A 23,721-nucleotide genomic window follows, 5' to 3' on the forward strand; every position below is an offset into this window, starting at 1 on the left:
GATCTCCTGCCATTCCTTTCTGGCCTGCCAAGTTTCAGTAGAGAGATCAGTCACGAGTCTTATAGGTCTCCCTTTATATGTTAGAGCACCTTTATCTCTAGCTGCTTTCAGAATTTTCTCTTTATCCTTGTATTTTGCCAGTTTCACTATGATATGTCATGAAGAAGATCGATTCAAGTTACGTCTGAAAGGAGTTCTCTGTGCCTCTTGGATTTCAATGCCTTTTTCCTTCCCCAGATCCGGGAAGTTCTCAGCTATTATTTCTTCAAGTACACCTTCAGCACCTTTCCCTCTCTCTTCCTCCTCTGGAATACCAATTATGCGTACATTATTTCTCTTTAGTGCATCACTTAGTTCTCTAATTTTCCCCTCATACTCCTGGATTTTTTTATCTCTCTTTTTCTCAGCTTCTTCTTTTTCCATAATTTTGTCTTCTAGTTCACCTATTCTCTTCTCTGCCTCTTCAATCCAAGCCGTAGTTGTCTCCATTTTATTTTGCGGTTCATTGATAGCATTTTTTAGCTCCTCCTGGCTGTTCCTTAGTCCCTTGATCTCTGTAGCAAGAGATTCTCGGCCGTCCTTTATACTGTTTTCAAGCCCAGTGATTAATTTTATGACAATTATTCTAAATTCACTTTCTGTTATATTGTTTAAATCATTTTTGATCAGTTCGTTAGCTGCTGTTATTTCCTGGACGTTTTTCTGAGGGGAATTCTTCCGTTTCATCATTTTGGATAGTCCCTGGAGTGGTGCGGGACTGCGGGCACTTCCCCTGTGCTGTCTTGAATAACTTGCGTTGGTGGGCAGGGCCGCAGTCAGACCTGATGTCTGCCCCCAGCCCACTGCTGGGGCCACAGTCGGACTGGTGTGTGCCTTCTCTTCCCCTCTCCTAGGGGCAGGATTCACTGTGGGGTGGCGTGGCCCATCTGGGCTACTTGCACACTTCCAGGCTTATGGTGCTGGGGATCTGGCGTATTAGCTGGGGTGGATCGGCATGGTGCACAGGGGCGGGAGGGGCAGGCTCAGCTCGCTTTTGCTTTTCCTTCAGAGATCCGATTCCGGAGGGGCCCTGCGGCACTGGGAGGGAGTCAGACCCGCCAGAGGGATGGATCTGCAGAAGCACAGCGTTGGGTGTTTGCCCGGTGCAAGCAAGTTCCCTGGCAGGAACCGGTTCCCTTTGGGATTTTGGCTGGGGTATGGGCGAGGGAGATGGCGCTGGCGAGCACCTTTGTTCCCCGCCAAGCTGAGCTCTGTCGTCCGGGGCTCAACAACTGTCCCTCCTGTTGTCCTGCAGCTCTCCCATTCTCTGAGCAGAGCTGTTAGCTTATAACCTTCCAGATGTCAAGTCCCGCTTGCTGTTGGAACACACTCCGTCCGGCCCCTCCACTTGTGCAAGCCAGACTCAGGGGCTCTGCTTGGCCGGTGGGCCACCCCTCCGCCCCGGCTCCCTCCCGCCAGTCTGTGTAGTGTGCACCGCCTTGCCGCCCTTCCTACCCTTTTCCGTGGGCCTCTCGTCTGCGCTTGGCTCCGGAGACTCCGTTCTGCTAGTCTTCTGGCGGTTTTATTTAGGCAGGTGTAGGTGGAATCTAAGTGATCAGCAGGACGTGTGGTGAGCCCAGCATCCTCCTACGCCGCCATCTTCCCAGGATCCCACTATGTGTTTTTAAAGATCTATACTATGTGTGTTTTAATGATCTTGTATTAAAACAAATTTTAAAAAAATTGGGTGCCTGGGTGGCTCAGTTGGTTAAGTGTCTGACTTACACTCAGGTCATGATCTCATGGCTCATGGGTTCAAGCCCAGCATCAGGCTCTGTGCTGACAGCTCAGGGCCTGGAGCCTGCTTCAGGTTCTATGTCTCCCTCTCTCTGCCCCTTCCCCAGCTCACACTCTCTCTCTCTCTCGAAAACAAACATTTAAAAAATTAATTAAAAAAAAAAACACAGCTCGCCCCTTGACTTTCCCAAAGTGGCCCTTGCACTCTAATTAAGACACTCATTTATTTTATCCACACCATATGGTTAGCGCAGTCTCTGGGCCTCTGTCCACTGTCTCTTCCTCTGGTCTGGAAAGCAACCAGTTTTGATCCATAATTTCCTTTAAGGTCTAGTCCAAGACTCACCTTCCCTAGGGAGCCTTTCCTCAGCAACCCTGACTCACACTGTGTCTCCAATCCTTGGGCCTACTCAGCACACATACCCAAAGTCATCTCTTCCTACTGCCCACCCCTTCTCCATTTCTACACATAGTACTGTGCTTCCAGCCTGCCAGCCTGTCCCTAACAAAACTGTGAGCATCTCACCCACAGATTCAGGCCTTTATATATCTTGACTCTCACTGAATGATTAGCATGGAGTCAGATCTATTTGATGAGTGAAAAAAAGACTACTTAGAAACTTTCTATTATCTAGAGAAAATCAACCTTCAGAAATTACCCAAATTCTTCAAATCATAACATATAGCAGGACTAAAAATCCATTTGTCCAATTAATCTTGCCAGAGTGAAGAAATTAAAGATTAGTATACAAAAAGAAAAGAAGAAAATATTCATAATTTATCTTCTCATGAGTTCAGATACAACATCTGTTTTCTTACAAATTTTCAAAAGAGGATCACACAGGCATCTTATGTCTCACATCAACACAAGAAGGCCTACGTACCTACTGAAATTGACATTGTTAACAACCGCACCAAGCCAGACATTGTGTGAATTGTTTTAAGTGCATTACCTCAAATAACCAACATAACAATGCTGTGAAGAACCTCTCTGCTCCATACCCAGGAGTAGAGCGCATGACTGGACCATCATGGAATATATGATAGGGCCCTTCTGACTCAGTTTCCCAATGAACAAAATGAGAGCTATACTCTCACATGCTGCAGATCTTCTCTGATGAAATGAAACAGGGCCCTGAAATAAGACTGTCTCCTGGATATAAGGACAACTGAGAGCAGCAGCATCCTATGCAGTCCACACTTGGGAAAAGACTTCCAGAAAATCTTGCATAGCAGAGAAAGGAGTAGACACATCATTTTCAGCCTGAATAGAAGGCCTTCCCAAAACCTTCCAGATATCCTGAGGGACTTCAGGTGAGCTAGCCAGATACCTTTGGAATGGCACCACATAGGAGTCCCCACTCCTTGAAGAGCATAGGACATTTGTCCTTGAAATCCATCCACTCAGTTGTGAGGAAGCTCAAGCCACATGGAGAAGCCACATGGAAGCCTTCTAGCCTTAGCTAAATCCCAGCTGACCGTCAATGTTAACATGACAGGAGCAGAAGAGGAGTGTCCTCCTGTCCCACCCAGGCTTGCCAGTAGTCTGAGGAGGAGGTGAGGATTTATGGTCTGAGGCTGCCCACCAAGGTGGACACCAGCTCTCTACTTTCTTATCAGCCGGGACCAGACATCCCACCCTGAGTGCCACACCCCTCAACCTCTGTATACCAAGAGGAAGGGATTGACCATGGTCAATGGCCTTTAACAAGTCTAGCTCCATGACAATGGAACCCAAGTGTGACCAGAACCCACACTGATCTCACAGAAAGTGGTGGTCCACCTACTTCAGAATCAAGAACAAAATAGAGTGTGGGCCTTTGAGTGTTGGAAAACTTCCTTGCAAGTTCATCTAGAAGATGCACACAAGAAAGTCACATATTTTATTGGACCAAGGAAAACCATGCCAGGTAGAAAGGAAGGCCCTGGTGGTACCTGGCTGGCTCAGTCAGTAAAGCATGTGACTCTTGATCTCAAGGTTGTGACGTTGAGCCCCAAATTGGGTGTAGAGATTACTTAAAAATAAAATCTTAAAAAGAGAGAGAAAGAACAAGAGGAGTTAAGATAGCAGAGGAGTAAAGGGACCCTGGGCTTGCCTCGTTCCTTGAACATAGCTAAGTCAACATGAAATAATTTTGAACATCTTGGAAATTAAGGATTAATCCTGAGGATCAAGAAAACAATCTGCATAATTAGAGAGAAAGAACCTGTCAGGTGAACTGGAAGAGGGAAAAGCCTTGCTGCCACAGAAGGTAGGGAGCCCTTCTCAAACAAAGGAGGAGAGGGAGACAGAGCACTGCATCTGGTTTTTGCAAGAAAAGCACTCCCCCAAAACCAATGACTGGGGAATCGGGAGGAACATACTACTGCAAGTTTTTGCGAACACTGGAGTTCAAATTCTGAAGGTTTTGAAGTCTGTGCCATTCATTGGAGTTGATCTGGGCAGGTGGTGATGCTCCCGGGGAAGAGGGCAGAGGCCCAGGAGTGGATAGCAGATAGCATAGTGTGGGAATTCCCTGGGTCACCCCGGGAGAGAACATTCCCCTTTCTGGAACGCAGTTGGAAGAAGTTAGATTACCTCTCCAAGGACAAAAGACCCAGCTGGACTCTTTCAGCAGCCGTTCAACAGCAGGGGACAGAGGCATGTGCAGAGTGTGGATAACCTGATCTGCAACTTTTTACTGGGCTTCACCATAAACTCCAGGCAACTGTGCAGCCACGGAACTGCTTTTCTGGGACAGAATGGCACCAGGTGCAGCATTGTAAGATTCTCCTCGAGAGCGGGGAGTGGGTCTGAGCCTTGACAGGTCCTTTAAGATTTGGAGTTTTGGGGGTGCCTGGGTGGTTCAGTCAGCTAAACATCCAACTCTTGATTTCAGCTCAGGTCATGATGATTCGTGGGATCAAGCCCTGCCTGCTTCAGGCTCCACGTTGACAGTGTAGAGCCTGTTTGGGATATTCCCTCTCTCTCTCTCTCCCTCTCTCTCTTTCTCAGATAAATTAATTAATTTTAAAAAAAGATGTGCAGTTTTGAATCCCAGCTGCACATCAAAGACAAAACACACGAGAGCTGTGGCTCCGGGAATGTTGATGGCCTGGGCACAGGCGGGTTGAGGGCAGGGATCTAACAAAAGCCTGGGACACAGGATAAGAGACTGTTTACTTATCTGTGAGGGTTTCCTTAACAGCGGAGAGCGCAAGCTCCCCACCCCAGGACAAGAGAGCAGGGTGATGCCATCTTCCCCTGCCCACCAGCATGGTTAGACTTTAGTGAGCAACACGGCACCCCCCCCCCCCCACTGGAGGCTGGGGTCCTTACACCATACCCCACCCCCACATGTGTCCTGCAGGGGCATCTTTACTAAGGCAGGTCTGTGAGCCAGTGCAGCAGGCCTTGCCTCCAGAGGACCAACACAGGCACCCCACAATAACCAAATCTACTGATCACAGAGTGCTCCAAAGCATCAGCTTCAGCTCTAGTAGAAATAGGACTAAGATTTTTTAAATTTTGATGCTTTTCTTTTCTTCTCTTTTCTTCTTTCTTTTCTTTTCTTTGGAATCAGGCTTATAGTTTTTTTATTGTTTGTTTCCTTTTTTCATTTTTTGATCAGGCTTTTCTTTCTTTCTTTCTTTCTTTCTTTCTTTCTTTCTTTCTTTTTCTTTCGAAACAGGCTTATAATTTATTGTTTATCTATTTGGTTTTTTGTACCTTTTCCTTTTCTCTTTTTTGCATCAGGCTTTTTTTTAATTTATTTATTTTGATAGAATGAGCAGGGGAGGGGGACAGAGAATCCAAAGCAGGCTCTGCACTGACAGCAGAGAGCCTGATGTGGGGCTTGAACTCATGAGTGGTGAGATCATGACTTGAGCTGAAGTTGGGCGCTTAACCAACCAAGCCACCCAGGTGCTCCAGGCTTTTTTTTCTTAATCAGGCTTATTTAAACAAATAAAAGCATACCTAGTTAAAGGTTCAAATATTCCACACTGCAAACAAGGAAAACTCTGCAGAGGACTGAGCTGGGGGAAACAACAGTCAAATAACAATAGGATAATGTACACAGCATACACCAAAAACACTTTCTGAAGCACCAAGCCCTGGATAGTGTGTGACTCCTTCTTAATATAGCAGTACTCTTAGGAGCAGGAAACATAACAAGCTTTCATAACATGCAAAAGACAGAAGCCAAGACAAAATGGTAAGAGGAGGAATTCTCCCCCAAAGAAAGATTAAGAAGAAAACATAGCCAGGGATTTGCTCAGAACAGATATAAGCAATATATCTGAACAAGAATTTAGAACAATACTCATAAGAATAATAGCTGGGATTAAGAAAAGCACAGAAGACAACAGAGAAATCCTTGCTGCAGAGATAAAAGACCTAGAAACTAGTGAGGCTGGAATTTAAAAATGCTATAACAAAGACGCAAAACTGAATGGATGACATCACAACAACGATGCAAGTAACAGAGGAGCTAATAGGTGATAGAGAAGATAAAATTATGGAAAATAATGAAAGTGAAAAGAAGAGGGAAAGAAAACTATTAAATCATGAATACAGGCATAGGGAACTAAGCAATTCTATAAAGTGAAATATTATCCCTATCACAGGAGTCCCAGAAGAAGGAAAGCATTAAAAAGGGGCAGGTTTAGCCACTCTGGAAAACAGTGTGGAGGTTCCTCAAAAAATTAAAAATAGACCTACCCTATGACCCAGCAATAGCACTGCTAGGAATTTACCCAAGGGATATAGGAGTACTGATGCATAGGGGCACTTGTACCCCAATGTTTATAGCAGCACTCTCAACAAGAGCCAAATTATGGAAAGAGCCTAAATGTCCATCAACTGATGAATGGATAAAGAAACTGTGGTTTATATACACAATGGAGTACTACGTGGCAATGAGAAAGAACGAAATATGGCCCTTTGTAGCAACGTGGATGGAACTGGAGAGTGTGATGCTACGTGAAATAAGCCATACAGAGAAAGACAGATAACATATGGTTTCACTCTTACGTGGATCCTGAAAAACTTAACAGAAACCCATGGGGGAGGGGAAGGAAAAAAAAAAAAAAAGAGGTTAGAGTGGAAGAGAGCCAAAGCATAAGAGACTCTTAAAAACTGAGAACAAACTGAGGGTTGATGGGGGGTGGGAGGGAGGGGAGGGTGGGTAATGGGTATTGAGGAGGGCACCTTTTGGGATGAGCACTAGGTGTTGTATGGAAACCAATTTGACAATAAACTTCATATATTGAAAAAAAATAAAATCAAATAAATAAATAAATAAATAAAAATAAAAAGGGGCAGGTTTATTTGAACCAATTATAGTTGAGAACTTTTTAAAAAATTTTTTTAACATTTATTTATTTTTGAGAGACAGAGCACAAGCAAGGGAGGGAAAGAGAGAGAGGGAGACACAGAATCCAAAGCAGGTTCCAGACTCTGAGCTGTCAACATTGAGCCCAACATGGGGCTCAAATTCACAAACCATGACCTGAGCTGAAGGTAGACGCTTACCTGACTGAGCCACCCAGGTGTCCCATGGCTGAGAACTTCTAATCTGAGGAAGGAACAGGCATTCAAGTCCAAGAGGCACAGAGAACTCTCCTCAAAATCAACAAGAACAGGTCAACACTAAAACGTATCATAGTAAAACTTGCAAAGTACAAAGACAAAGAAAGAATTGTGAAAGCAGTTAGGGGTGAAAGGTCCTTAACCTACATAGGAAAACACATAAGGTTAGCAGCAGACATGACGACAGAAACATGGCAGGCCAGAAGGGAGTGGCATGATATATTCAATGTGCTAACTGGGAAAAATATGCAGTCAAGAATACTTTATCCTGCAAGGCTGTCATTGAGAACAGAAGGAGAGATAAAGTTTCCAAGACAAAGCAAAAACTAAAGGATTTCATGAATACTAAAGCAGCTCTGCAAGAATTATTAAAGAGGACTCTTTGAGTGGAAAAGAAAGACCAAAAGTAACAAAGACTAGAAAGGAACAGAGACAGAAAGAGCGACTTTACAGGTAATACAATGCCACTAAATACATATCTATCAATAATTACTCTGAGTGTTAATGGACTAAATGCTCTAAACAAAAGACATAGGGCATCAGAATGGATAAAAAACAAGACCCATCAATATACTGCTTACAATAGACTCATTTAGACCCAAAGACACCTCCAGATTGAAAGTGATGGGGTGGAAAACAATTAATTATGCTAATGGACATCAAAAGAAAGCTGGAATAGCCATGCTTGTATCAGGAAAACTAGGTTTTAAACCAAAGACTGTAATAAGAGATGAAGAAGGGCACTATATCATAATAAAGGGGTCTATCCAACAAGATCTAACAACTGTAAATATTTATGCCCCAAACTTGAAACAGCCAAATGTGTAAATCAATTAACAAACTTAAAGAAACAGTAATAATACAGTAATAATACTGATAATAATACAGTAATAGCAGGGGACTTTAACACCCCACTTATAGAAATGAACAGATCATCTGGGCAAAAGATCAACAAGCAAACAATGGCTTTGAATGACACACTGGACCAGATGGACTTAATACATATATTCAGAGCATTTCATCCTAAAGCAGCAGGATACACATTCTTTTCTAATGCACATGGAACTTTATCCTGATCAAAACACATACTGGATCACAAATCAGGCTCCAACCAGTACAAGAAGACTGAGATCATACCATGCATATTTTCAAACCACAATGCTATAAAACTTGAAGTCAATCACAAAAACAAACAAACAAAAAAATTGGGAAGACCATAAATACATGGAGGTTAAAGAACATCCTACTAAAGAACAAATGGGCTAACCGGGATATTAAAGAAGAAATTTAAAAATACATGGAAGCAAATGAAAATGAAAACACCATAATCCAAAACCTTTGGAATGCAGCAAAGGTGGTCCTAAGAGGGAAGGATAGAGCAAAACAGGTTCTCTTCAAGAAGCAAGAAAAGTCTCAAATATACAATCCAACCTTACAGCTAACGGAGCTGGAAAAAGAACAGCAAATGAAACCCAAAACCACCAAAAGAAGGGAAATAATAAAGATTAAAGCAGAAATCAATGATATAGAAGCCCCCCCCCCAACAAATAGAACAGATCAATGAAGCTAGGAGCTGGTTCATTGAAAGAATTAACAAAATTCATAAACCCCTAGCCTTATCAAAAAGAAAAGAGAAAGAACCCAAATAAATAAAATCATAAATGAAAGAGGGAAGATCACAATCAACAACACAGAAATACAAACAATTATAAAAGAATATTAAGAGCAATTATATGCCAGCAAATTGGGCAATCTGGAAGAAATGGACAAACTGCTAGAAACATATAAACTACCAAAATTGAAACAGGAAGGAACAGAAAATTTGAACAGATGCATAACCAGCAAAGAAATTGAATCAATAATCAAAAATATCCCAACAAACAAGAGTCCAGGGCTGGATGGCTTCCCAAGAAATTTCAACCAAACATTTAAAAAGGAATTAATACCTTTTCTTCTCAATCTATTCCAAAAAACAGGAGTGCCTCAGTGTCTCAGTCAGTTAAGTGTCAAAATCTTTATTTCAGCTTGGGTCATGATCTCACGGTGTGTGGTTCAAGACCTGCACTGGGCTCTATGCTGACAGTATGGAGCCTGGTTGGGATTCTCTCTCTCTTCCGCTCTCTACCCCTCCCCCACTCACACTGTCTCTGTCTCCTAAAATAAACTTAAATTTAAAAATTAAGACTATTAAAAAAAAAAAAGATATGGAAGTAAAACTTCCAAATTCATTCTATAAGGCCAGAATTACCTTGATTGCAAAACCAGACAAAGATTTCACTAAAAAAGAGAATTACAGACCAACATCCCTGATTAACATGGATGCAAAAATTCTCAACAAGACACTAGCAAATTGAATCCAACAGTGTAAAAGAATTATTCACCAGAATCAAGTAGGATTTGATTTGCTCCTTGGGCTGCAGGGGTGGTTCACTACCTACAAATCAATCAACATGCTACACCACATTAATAAAAAGGATAAGAACCATATGATTCTCTCAGTAGATGCAGAAAAAACATTTGACAAAATACAGCAACTTTCTTTTTAAAAAACCCTAAGCAGGGTGCCTGGGTGGCTCAGTCAGTTGAGTAACTGACTTCGGCTCAGGTCATGATCTCACGGTTTATGAGTTCAAGCCCCGTGTCAGGCTCTGTGCTGACAGCTCAGAGCCTGGAGCCTGCCTCTGATTCTGTATCTCCCTCTCTCTCTGCCCCTCCCCCACTCATGCTCTGTCTCTCTTTGTCTCAGAAATAAGTAAACATTAAAAAAAATTTTTTTTTAAACCCTCAAGAATGTAGAGATAGAAGGAACTTACCTAAACTTCATAAAGGTCATATACAAAAGACCCACAGCTAGTATTATCCTCAATGGGGAAAAACTCTCAGTTTTCCAAAACAGGGATGTCTACTCTCACCACTATTGTTCAACATAGTAGCGGAAGCCCTAGCCTCAGCAATCAGACAACAAAAAGATATCAAGGGCATCCAAACTGGCAAAGAAGAAGTCAAACTTTTCACTCTTCACAGATGACATGATACTCTATGTGGAAAACCCAAAAGACTCCACCAAAAAACTGCTAGAAGTGATATATGAATTCAGCGAAGTCACAGGATATAAAAGCAACTACAGAAATCTGTGGCATTTCTATACACCAATAATGAAGCAGCAAAAAAAGAAATCAAGGAATTTATGCCATTTACTACTGCACCAAAACCAATAAGACATGTAGGAATAAACCTAACCAAAGAGGTAAAAGATCTGTACTCTAAAACTTACAGAACACTTATGAAAGAAATTGAAGAAGACAGAATGAAACGGAAAAACATGCAATGCTCATGGATTGGAAAAACAAATACTGTTGAAATGTCTATACTATCCAAAGCATCTACACATTCAATGTAATCCATATCAAAATAACACCACAATTCACCACAAAGCTAGAACAAACAAATCTAAAATGTGTACAGAATCACAAAAGACCCTGAATAGCCAAAGTAAGTTTAAAAACAAAAGGAAAGTGGGAGTCATCACAATTTCAGACTTCAAGCTGTATTACAAAGCTATAATCATCAAGATAGTATGGTACTGGCACAAAAACAGACTCAAAGATCAAGAGAACAGAATAGAGAACCCAGAAACAGACCCACAAATATATGGCTAACTAATCTTTGATAAAGAAGGAAAGAGTATCCAATGGAAAAAATACAGTGTCTTCAGCAAATCGTGCTGGGAAAACTGCAGAAGAATGAAACTTGACCACTTTCTTACACTGTACACAAAAATAAACTAAAAATGGATGAAATACCTAAAGGTGAGACAGGAAACCATCAAAACCCTAGAACAGAAAACAGGCAGCAATCTCTATTAACTTTGGCCATAGCAACTTCTTACTAGACACATCTCTGGGGGCAAGAGAAATAAAAGCAAAAATGAACTACTAAAAGGCAGCCTATGGAATGGGAGAAGATATTTGCAAAGACAATGGGTTAGAATACAAAATTTATAAAGAACTTATCAAATTTAACACCCAAAAAATAAATAATCCAGTTAAGAAATGAGCAGAAAACATGAAAAGACATTTCTCCAAAGAAGATATACAAATGGCGTAACAGACATAAGAAGAAAAAAAAAAAAACTCAACATCACTCATCATTAGGGAAACACAAATCAAAACCATGAGATACCACCTCAAACCTGTCAGAATGGCTAAAATTAACAACTCAGGAAACAACAGATGTTGGCAAGGATGCGGAGAAAGGGGAACCCTCTTGTGCTATTGCTGGGAATGCAAACTGGTGCAGCCATTCTGGAAACAGTATGGAGGTTCATCACAAAATTAAAAATAGAATTACCCTACAACCTAGCAACTCCAGTACTAGGTATTTATACAATGGATACAAAAATACAGATTGGAAGGGGTACATGCACCACAATGTTCACAGCAGCATTATCACAATAATAGCCAAACTATGGAAAGAGCCCAAGTGTACATCAACTGATGAATGGATAAAGAAGCTGTAGTGTGTGTATGTCTATGTGTGTGTGTGTGTGTGTGCGTGTGTATGTATGTATATATATGTATATATATATATAGACACATATATATATACATATATATGTATGTATGTATGTACATATATAGACACATATATATGTGTCTGTATATGTATATGATATTACTCAGCCATCAAAAAGAATGAAATCTTGCCATTTACAATGACATGGATGGAACTACAGTGTATTAGTCTAAGTGAAATAAGTCAGTCAGAAAAAGACAAATACCCTATGACTTCACTCATATGTGGAATCTAAGAAACAAAACCGTTGAACATAATAGAAGGGAAGGAAAAATAAAGTAAGATTAAAATAGGAGGCAAACCATAAAGACTCTGAATTACAGAGAACAAACTGAGAGCTGCTGCAGGGGAGGTGGGTGGGGGATGCACTAAAAAGGTGATGAGCATTAAGGAGGGTACTTATTGGAATGGGCACTGGGTGTTATATGTAAGCAATGAATCACTAAATTCTACTCTTGAAATCAATACTACAATATATGTTAACTAACTTGAACTTAAATAAAATCTTGGAAGGAGAAAAGAAAAGAAAAGAAAAGAAAAGAAAAGAAAAGAAAAGAAAAGAAAAGAAAAGAAAAGAAAAGAAAAGAAAAAAGAAAAGAAGACCCTTTTATTTTTCTTTATTCAGAAAAATAATCTGAATGTCTTCTCACCAAAAATAAAAATAAAAATAAATTTTAAAAAATCCAGCAATCCCTATCAAAATAACACCAGTGTTCTTCACAGAACTAGAACAAACAATCCTAAAACTTGTATGGAACCAGAAAAGATCCCAAATAGCCAAAGCAATCCTGAAAAAGAAAACCAAGGCCAGAGGCATCACAATCCTAGACTTCAAGATGTATTGCAAAGCTGTAACCATCAAGACAGTATGGTACTGGCACAAAAACAGACACTCAGATCAAAGGAAAAGAAAACAGAACCCAGAAACGGACCCACAAACATATGGCCAACTAATCTTTGACAAAGCAGGAAACAATATGCAACGGAATAAAGACAATCTCTTCAGCAAATGGTGCTGGTAAAACTGGACAGCGACATGCAGAAAAATGAACCTGGACCACTTTCTTACACCATACACAAAAATAAACTCAAAATGGATGAAAGACCTAAACGTAAGACAGGAAGCCCTAAAATCCTCAAGGAGAAAGCAGGCAAAAACCTCTTTGACCTTGGCTGCAGCAACTTCTTACTCAACACGTCTCCGGAGACAAGGGAAACAAAAACAAAAATGAACTATTGGGACCTCATCAAAATAAAAAGCTTCTGGGGCACCTGGGTGGCTCAGTTGGTTAAGCGTCCAACTTCGGCTCAGGTCATGATCTCACAGTTTGTGGGTTCAAGCCCCGCATCGGGCTCTGTACTGACAGCTCATAGCCTGGAGCCTGCTTCGGATTCTGTGTCTCCCTCTCTCTCTGCGCCTCCTCTGCTCATGTTCTATCTCTCTCTGTCTCTCAATAATAAATAAACGTTAAATAAATAAATAAATAAATAAATAAATAAGCTGCACAGTGAAGGAAACTATCAGCAAAACTAAAAGGCAACCGACGGAATGGGAGAAGATATTTGCAAACGACATATCAGATAAAGGATTAGTATCCAAAATCTATAAACAACTTCTCAAACTCAACACCTAAAAAACAAATAGTCCAGTAAAGAAATGGGCAGAAGACATAACTGGACACTTCTCCAATGAAGACCTCCAGATGGCTGACAGACACATGAAAAAACACTCAACATCACTCATCATCAGGGAAATACAAATCAAAACCATGAGATACCACCTCGCACCTGTCAGAACGGCTAATATTAACAACTCAAGAAACAACAGATGCTGGTGAGGGTGAGGAGAAAGAGGATCTCTTTTGCACTGGTGGTGGGAATGCAAACTGGTGCAGCCACTCTAGAAAACAGTAAGGAGGTTTCTCAAAAAATTAAAAATAGAACTACCCTACAACCCAGCAATTGCACTAGTAGGAATTTATCCAAGGGAAATAGGTGTGCTGTTTCGAAGGGGCACATGCACCCCAATGTTTAAAGCAGCACTATTACTGATATATGTATATATATATACATACAATGGTAAACGAAATTAGTCAGAGAAAGACAAATATATGACTTCACTCATATAAGGAATTTAAGATACAAAACAGATGAACATAAGGAAAGGAAAGAAAAATAATATAAAGATGGGGAGGGGGACAAAACATAAGAGACTCTTAAATAAAATACAGAGAACAGAGGGTTGCTGGAAGGGTTGAGGGAGGGGGGATGGGCTGAATGGGTAACGGGCATTAAGGAATTTACTCCTGAAATCATTGTTGCACTATATGCTACCTAACTTGGATGTAAATTAAAAAATTAATTAATTAATTAAAAAAATCTTTTAAAATCTAAACAGCATCATTATTTACATTTACTAAAAACTGCGTAATAATTCATCAACTGCATATATAATATTTTTACTAATCATTTCTGTAGTTAAGTGTTGAGATTACCTTAAAGTTTTCCATATTATAAACAACACTATGATGAACTTTTACTGTATTTTGGATTATTTCTTTATGACAGATTCCTAAAAGTGGATGTCAGGTCAAAAGTTATAAAGATTTTTATTTACTATGCCTGATATATATTATAAATCCATGATGAATTCTTCAATGTCTTTTGGCTCTAGGATATTAAATTCAACAACTAAGAAAGGGAATCCTCTCATGGTAAACATTTTTTAAGGCAGACAGTAATAGTACAGAATAGTAAGAAATAGTCAAGAAAGCATATTCTGGAATAGAACTGCCTGAGTTCAAATTCCAGTTCTATCACTTGCTAGATATGTACACATAAACAAATTACCAAATCCTTCTGAGACAACATACATACAGCACTGGGTCTGGACATAGTAAGGGCTCAAAAATGTTAATCATTGTTGCCTTTAGATTACTAAAAAAGAGATGAATTTGTAATTGAAAAAGCCAAGAATTATCTTCAAATAACAGTAAGAATAAACAAAAAAACAAATGACAATATAATACTCTTGTACCTATATTATAAATAAGCAGGTTCATTTACTGTGAATACTGTTCATACTACTGTGGTTATTACACATGAATAAAAATAAATACAATTCTAGGGTTCCTGGATGGCTCAATCAGTTAAGTGTCCAACTCTTGATCTCAGCTCAGGTCTTGATCTCAGGGTTATGAGTTCAAGCCCCATGTATGGCTCTGCAATGGGCATGAAACATACATATAAACATACATACATACATACATACATACTACCTTAACAAGTGCTTATTCTCTTTAAAACCTTTACATACACAGTCTCATTTAAGACTCACAACAATGCTGTATGGTGTTACTAATAATAATAACAGCAGCTAATACTTTCCAACTGTTTATTATGTGTCATTCATGGTTCTAGGTAATAACTTATTCATTATATAACCTATGAAATAGGGCTTTTCATTTTCCTATTACCCTCATTTTACAGACAATTCAATCAAGTTACACAGAGGTTAAATAACCTGTCCAACAATACAGAGCTAATAAGGTAGATGTCATTATGCCCATCTTGTAGATAAGAAAACTAAGACTTGGGATAATTACTTGTAAAGGTAGGTAACTAGGACAGGCTTTGAACCATTATCTGTCAGACTATCAAGTCACAGTCTTCTATTCTACAACTCTGTCACCTTTGTTTTGTTTTTTTAATGTTTATTTTTGAGAGAGAGAGAGAAAGAGAGAGCGAGAGCAGGGGAGGGGCAGAGAGAGAGGGAGACAGAGAATCTGAAGCAGGCTCAAGGCTCTGAGCTGTCAGCACAGAGCCCGACACAGGGCTTGAACTCGTGAACCATAAGATCATAACCTGAGCTGAAGTCGGACGACCTTTGAATGGATGCACTTATAGAGAATGCCCTGCACAAGACAGCAAATGTTCAAAGTTGGCTTCCCTCATTCCTGCCTTCTTTTGCCATAAGCAGTGGTAAACTAGTGGTGTCATTTGAACATGTGTCTCTAAGAATATAATTGGGAAGGCAAGCCTAACACAAAAGCCCATATAATGAAGTGTGCCCCTTAAATGGATTCTTTCTCCTTCCTGAGGCATTCTCTGCTGCAGCCCTAGCATGCATCCCTGAGAGTTTCTAATGCCTACCTTTAGGATACTTGGCAATTCCTAATGAGGTGCTTTTGGCAAAACTTCTTCAAAGGATTGTTTGAACATATGCTAGAGAAGTCTCCTGTTTCCCAGTGCCTCAGAATGCCCTCAAAATTCTTATCAGTGGGAGAAACAAATTTTCATGAAGCCTCCCAAATCACCTTGAAAAAAACTCACATTTTCAAAGGGACTGAACCCACAGGAAGAAACCTGGATTGAAGTCCTAAGCTTGAATACACTGATTGTTTAATCATGGACAAATTATTTCCCTTCTCTGTGCCTCAGTTTCCTCTTCTGTAAAGAGAAGCTGGATTAGCTGGCTTTCCAGAGCTACTAGAGCTCTGATTCAAGGAATGAGAGGAAAGTGAGCTTGGAGTCTATAGCACTGAAATCCCAGGAGGGCAAGAGTTGTATGAAAGCCCAAAGCTCAGAAAAGATTTGCAACCATTAACCAAAACCTGCCAGGGCTGGATTAACTTCTACAGCAGGGGAAGTGCCCTGGGATTTTAATTTAAGAATGTGAGTCCTGTGAGAAATTATTTCATGTGGAGTTGAAGGATTTTGTGGAGTGAGAGACGTAGGCAGTGGTAAAGGAATAAATCCTCTTCACCTTTGCAAAGCAGAGCAAAGCAAAATCCAAATCCCTTTCCTACTTGTTTTCCCTATGCTAAAGACAGGAGCAAAGATAGGATCCTGCTGCCACCTTGTGGCACACTGGGCAGTTTAGAAAGAAGGGTTTACTTAATCTGAGTTCCCCAGATTTCCCCAGGTTTCCCTCAGGAAACCTCCCTTATAATTACACAGAACTTGAAAACTCACAGAAACACTTTCAACCCTATTATCTCATCTCATTCTCGCAACAACTATGTAGAGTAGCAGAAGGGAAGTTAAACTCCATTTTACAATGGAAGAAACCGAAGCTCAGACCAACTACGACACTTGCCTAAAGTCAGTTAGTAACTAGCAATCAGGATGGGCACTCACACCTCCTGACTCTAAATCAGGCAATTCACTGAGGATGAAACAGGTTTAGATATGCTCTAGGACTAGGAATTTGAGAGAGGGAGCCTTACAAAGAGGAAAGCTTAATTTCTTCTACAGATAAAACTGGCCAAAGTCCCTAATTAGACTGCATGGCTACAGAAAAAAAGCATCCAAATAAGCCTGAATTCCTGCCTTCCTTCCTAGTTTGCAGATTCTTGGTTAACATCTCTAGGCCTCTCCAGCTGCTCTGCCTCCCTCAGCTCCCCAGCCCAGACTACCCATGGAGCTCACAACTTATTTACAGCTAAATGCTGAACACCAAATGGATCCTAGGCAAGGAAGCCACAACACCCAGAAATCAGCAAGAACTACTGGGAGTGCTGTTCTGTCCCAAGGTTACAGTTCATTGTATTTGAGACTCCGTCCAAATTTTCTTACAAGTTTTAGAGGGAAGCCCAGTTGGCTTGCCCCATAATGATGTCATGCTCACTGAAACCTGAGGGGCAATGCTGTGGTTGTATAATTTTTCAACTGGCATATGGGTATGATCTGAAATTAATCTGACAGTTTCCAATTTCTCCAAGGCAACCATAACTTATTTGACACAGAATTGCAAAGTCCAGTGCCTATACTTTCCACCACCCATAAGTATCCCTTTAGTTTCACTCATTCATTCATTCACTAAGTGAATAGTGCACATTTCACTAAATGAGAAGGGTACTGCGATAAGCCCTTCTGTAAGGACTTTGTTGCCTAATGGTGAAGAGAGGGAAATAGGTAAAGAACATAATTATAATTATGTGAGATGCAAGTACTAAGTGTTTGAGGGTTAAGAGAAAAATAGAGTTTTTCTCGCTTGGGGTTAGAAGACTAGGGACAAGAAGTGGATAAAGAACTAATTCATGGATATTTCACACATAAAACCCTTCACAGTCTGGCCTTTACAAACCCTCCCTGCCTTCTCTTCTGCTACTACTTTGCTCTCACCCTACCATATTCTGAACCCAAGTTTTCTTCAGTACTTCAAGGATTAAGAGTTAGGCTTAACTTTTAATCAGACAGATCTAGACTCTAATCCCAGCTCTGACACATTAAACAACGTTGGGCAAGTGATGCAATTTCTCGAAGCCTCAGTTTCCTGATCTGTAAATTGGAGAGGTTTTTGAGAGAGTCAAGTGATACACATGTATGCAAAGCACCTGGATTTGTGCCTGACATGTAGTAAAGAGTTAATAAATAGTAAATGATATGGTTCATTATCTCTCTGCCTTTGATCATGTTTCCTTTGCCTGAGATTCCCTTTACCTTCTCAAATTGTTTTATCCGTATTTCTCCTTTAGAACCATCACAAAAGTCTTTTTTCTTGAGTGCCTTATGCTTTGCCAGATGTTTCCCAATGAGTGCTCAGAACCTTGGTTCACATCACCTTTACTGTATTTATGGGATACCAATTTGTATATGTTGTATGTCTTTCAGATATGTGAGGCTCCAGAGGGCAGAAGCTAGCTAGGTCTTCCCCATTCTGCCCTAGCACCTAGCACAGTATATGACTCATGGTACTACTAGAGAAATTATTGTTGAATAAAAATTATGTCTCAGCTGAACCTTAAATAAATAAATAAATACATAAATAAATAGGAATTAAAGCATATCTTTGGATGGTCTTTTGAATGTGAATACTAACTTATTAATGCTGTACATGAAATCATTGAAACCCACTAGAACTGATTACCAAGGATTAACCTTTAATATAAACTGACAGCACCAAAGTGGGTCAAAATTTCATTAGGGGAGATTGGAGGTGGATGCATGGATAAATGGAAGCATTGGAAGGATCCTGAATCCCAGGTGGTGGCTCAGAAAATGGGTGCAGGCCTTCCTTGGGTAGGGGTATTCAATGAGGATGGGAAAGGAATCACTTTATGACTAAAGTAGGCTCTCTGTTCCTCCCTGTTAGACAGCTGCATCTTCTGGCACATTGCCAGCTGCATCCCTGAGACACACTGGTGGAAGTCAGAGTAAACAGACTTGACTGTACTGGGCCCCAGGTCACCAGGGCTGCTTTGAACTCAGGCAAACTGAATACTGTCACCACCAATCACCCCTTCGTTGACCTCAACTACATGGTTTATATGTTCCAGAAAGAATCCACCTACAGCAAATTCAACAGAAGTCAAGGCTGAGAACAGGAAACTTGTCATCAATGGAAAGCCCATCTCCATCTTCCAGAAGAGAGATCCCGTCAACATCAAATGGGGTAATGCTGGTGCTGAGTATATTGTGGAGTCCACGGGGTCTTCACCACCATGTAGAAGGGTAAAGGGTGGGGCCAAGAAGGTCATCATCTCTGCCCCTTCTGCTAATGCCTCCAAGTCTGTGACAGGCATGAACCATGAGAAGAATGATAACTCCCTCAAGATTGTCAGCAATGCCTCCTGCACCATCAACTGCTTGGCCCGTCTGATCAAGATCATCCATGACAGCTTTGGCCTCATGGAGGGAGTCATGACCATAGTCCATGCTATCACTGCTACTCAGAAGACCATGGACGACAGCTCCGGGAAGCTGTGGTGTGATGTCCAAGGGGCTGCCCAGAACATCATTCCTGCTTCTACTGGTGTTGCCAGAACTTAATGGGAAGCTCAATGGCATGGCCTTCTGTGTATCCACCCTCACCATGTCAGTCTTGGATCTGACCTGCCACCTGGACAAAGCTGCCAAAAACAAGGTGATGAAGCAGGCATTGGAGGTTCCCTGCAAGGGCATCCTGAGGACCAGGTTGTTTCCTGCAACTTTAACAGTGACACCCACTCTTCCACTTTAATGCTGGGGGTGGCACTGCTCTCAGTGACCATTTTGTCAAGCTCATTTCCTGGTATGACAATGAATTTGGCTACAGCAACCAGATGGTGAATCTTATGGTCCACACGGCCTTCAAGGAGTAAGAGTTCCCTACACCACCAGTCCCAGAGAGAGCAAGAGGAAGAAAGAGGCCCTAAGCTGCTGGAGAGTCCTTGCCCCAATTCATTCCCCCAACAAACTGAGAATCTCCCAAGTTCTACAGTTTCCATCCCAGACCCCCTGAAGAAGATGAGGGGCCTAAGGCCTACCTTCTCACATACCATCAATAAAGTACCCAGAACATCCCCCGCCCCCAACCAAAAAAAGAGTGGGTAAGAGAGATTCAAGGATGGAAAAAGAGGAAGATAAAAAACAAACATCACAATTTTTCCATTAAGGTCCTAAGAGGAAGGCAGTGCCTTGTACATGTACCTATCATGTATAAGGTCATCTAAAGGAAGGGAAATGACATAATTTCTGGATTCTTATGAAAAATTACAGGGGATGCAAAGAAACAGGATCATACATTCATAACATGGATAAAATTCAATTAATAGAATACAGAAATGACAGCATAGAGTAGACAAAGATATTAAAACAGCTATTATAAATATGCTTTACTTGTTAAGGTGACAGAAGAAAACATAAGTATAACAAGGAGAGAAAATAGAAGACCTCTAAAAGGGTCAGTCTGTAGATTAGAGCTTTCTGACTGTTCATAATGAAACCATTCTTTACCTGCTGAGAAGCAACCTTATCTGTCATCACAACAGAGAAAAAGGTCTCCAGATCCTTTTTATGTGCCATTATTTCCTTAAATATTTTTCTGGTGTCACTGCCCTTCTCCAGCTCCAATTACATGATATTGTCCCACAGCATACTGATGCTCTATTCATTGTTTTGCTTTGCTTTGCTTCAGTCTTTTTTCTCTGTGCTTTATTTTGGGTAGTTTCTACTGTTATGCCTTCAAGTGTCTAATCTTTTCTTCTACTATGTCTAATCTATTAATCCCATCCAAAGTACTTCTCATCACAAATATTTTTAATTCCTAGATTTGGATCTTCTGTTTTGTATCTTCCATCTTCTCTCCTTGTTATACTCATGTTTTCTTCTATCACTTTAACAAGTAAAGCATATTTATAATAGCGGTTTTAATATCTTTGTCTACTCACTCTATGCTCTCGTTTCTATATTTTGTTTCTATTAATTGAATTTTATCCATGTTATGACTGTATGATCCTGTTTCTTTGCATGTCCTGTAATTTTTCATAAGAATCCAGAAATTATGTCATTTGCCTTCCTTTAAAGATTACAATCATGTGATACCTGCTGTCCAATGCCTAAAATACTGTTCTATGTATCTTGCTGGGTTTTTTACTTGTTGAAGGTCCTTATACTCTATCATGGCTGGAAATGGAAGGCCTTGCAATCCTAAATAAATTAATTCACTAAGCATCAATGATTGCTTACATCACGATGAAAGAGATAATCAGAAATTATGTGCCTCCTGGCGACACATCATCATTTACGATGTAGTCCTGCAAAAAAGTATACATCAAATTTGAATCTGATCAAAACTCTAGATATAACTACCAATTTATAGGAAATACATAAAACAGAGAAATATCTTAAACTATACCACAGAGATACAATCAATAAAATCAAAATTTCAGAAAACTCTGTAGGACAAACAACTAGCTTTTTTGACAATTTAAATTACAAGAAAATTTAAAAGGTGGAAGGCAAGCTATAGATGAAAAGAGACTTCAGATATAAAAATGTATTGGGCACCTGGCTGGCTCAGTTGTTAAGCATCTGACATCAGCTCAGTTCATGATCTCATGGTTCCTGAATTCAAGTCCCACATCTGGTGAGCTCATGTCCTACTTCAGGCAAGCACGTTCCCCACTTTGGGTAAAACATGAGCCCCACTTTGGGCGAGCCCCACTTTTCTCTCTCTCTCTCTCTCTCTCTCTCTCTCTCTCTCTCTCTCTCTCCCTCTCTCTCTCTCCCTCTGCCCCTCCTGGGAGTCTCTCTGCCCCTTGCTCACTTGTGCTCTCTCTCTCTCTCTCTCCAAAAAAATACATACATATATATATATAAATATATACATATTTATATATATATACACACACATACATACATACATTTATCAATGTATTATCATGTGTGGACCTTACATGGATCCTTACTCAAGCAAATAAACGGTGAGACAAAATTAGGACACTTACAAAACAATTGGAAATTTACATTCAAACTAGACAAACTAGTTGATGGTATTAAGGAATCATTATTAATTTTAGGTGTAGTAATGGTATTAGGATTATTTTTAAGTCATCTTTTAGAGAAACATTCTGGCATATTTACAAGTGAAATCATATGATATTTAATATTTGCTTCATATGAATATAATAGGGGACAAGTGGGTACAGATAAAATAAGACTGGCCACAAATAGGTAATTATAGAAGCTAACTGATACATATGTTTGAAAGTTTCTACTACAAAATAACTTAAAAATTGTTCAAGAGTTATAAAATTGAGATATGGATTCTAAATTTGGCTTGACATCATTCTGCTTCATCTCTCTCTATAAAATATGAAATATAAAACTTATCCCAATATACTTTCCATTATGTCCACTTATGAGCTATGTGATGTAGGGAAGTTACTTCATCTTTTAAGCCTCAGTTTAAAAAGTGATGAATGTAATAGCAAATTTTTAGGACTACTATATGGGTTAAATTAGGTAATATATGTTAAGCCCTTATCATAGTGCCTAGCACAAAGTAATTATTATCTATCATTATTATTATTATATCTTGATGCATCTAAGAGACACTAATGGTTGAATTCTGTATATAATTTTAAATCAAAGTACTCTATAGTTTATTTTCTTATCCCTTTCCTTTCCATATCCTTTCTGAAACTTCCCCTCTGAAATTCTATGGAACAATGTGCCCAAAAGCATAAGCCAGGAGAGAAAGAGCTTGGCTCTCCTTTCCAGGGACAGTCATTGCTGTGGCTCTGGAAAAACGGAGGTGCCACTTTCATCATTGTCAGAATATAGTATGCAGCTGTTCTTCTGGTATGCCACACATCCTGAGGTTGCTCCCAAGGGCTAAAAACAGAGCTCAAGCCATCAGCCCAGCTCAGCCAAGATCATTCTTTTTCAAGGTGGCCCCATTTCAGATAAAATGGGCACTTTATATGTATCCCTTTTCTAACTAAGAGTTTGTCTTCCCTCCCGGTCTGTGGCCTACTTGAGGACAAGGGCTGTGTCTAGTTTATCTTTAGAGCTTATGCTCCTAGCAAAGCATCTGGGATAGAGCAGGTACTTAATATTTGCTACATGAAGAAATTAACTATTATTTTGTTTTATTTGGAGTGGGGCAGGAATGGGAAAGAAACATTGATAGACATGCAGGAAACCAATGTTGGATGAATCTTTCTAACAGTTTTTTATCAGGGAGTACAAACTTATTTACAACTTCCAATTCACTTCTATTCCCATGAAATACTTACAGTTCCCCAAATACATCCTAAATTTCCTTCTGAGCCTGTGTTCAAACTATTCTACCTATTAATATCCCTCCCCCAACTACCTCACCTTCACACTTAATATATACATCCTTCAACACTTGGTTTCAGTATCCCCTCTTCCATGAAGCTTTTTTTTTTCTTTTTTAATGTTTTATTTTTGAGAGAGAGAGAGACAGAATGTGAGCAGGGGAGAAGCAGAGAGAGAGACACAAAATCTGAAGCAGACTCCAGGCTCTGAGCTGTCAGCACAGAGCCCAACACGGGCTCAAACTCATA

At 40.1% G+C, this 23,721-nt stretch overlaps 1 protein-coding gene and 1 pseudogene across 7 annotated transcripts in view; one reads left to right on the forward strand and one right to left on the reverse strand.

The window, feature by feature from the left end:
• KLHL3 (kelch like family member 3) overlaps nt 1–23,721 on the reverse strand; it is a 271,473-nt gene that overhangs the window by 197,633 nt on the left and 50,119 nt on the right. The gene's annotated exons all lie outside the window — the stretch shown is intronic.
• LOC106968554 (glyceraldehyde-3-phosphate dehydrogenase-like) lies at nt 19,070–20,007 on the forward strand (annotated as a pseudogene).

This window comes from Acinonyx jubatus, chromosome A1 (assembly GCF_027475565.1).
Source record: "Acinonyx jubatus isolate Ajub_Pintada_27869175 chromosome A1, VMU_Ajub_asm_v1.0, whole genome shotgun sequence".
Classification (NCBI taxonomy): Eukaryota; Metazoa; Chordata; class Mammalia; order Carnivora; family Felidae; genus Acinonyx; species Acinonyx jubatus.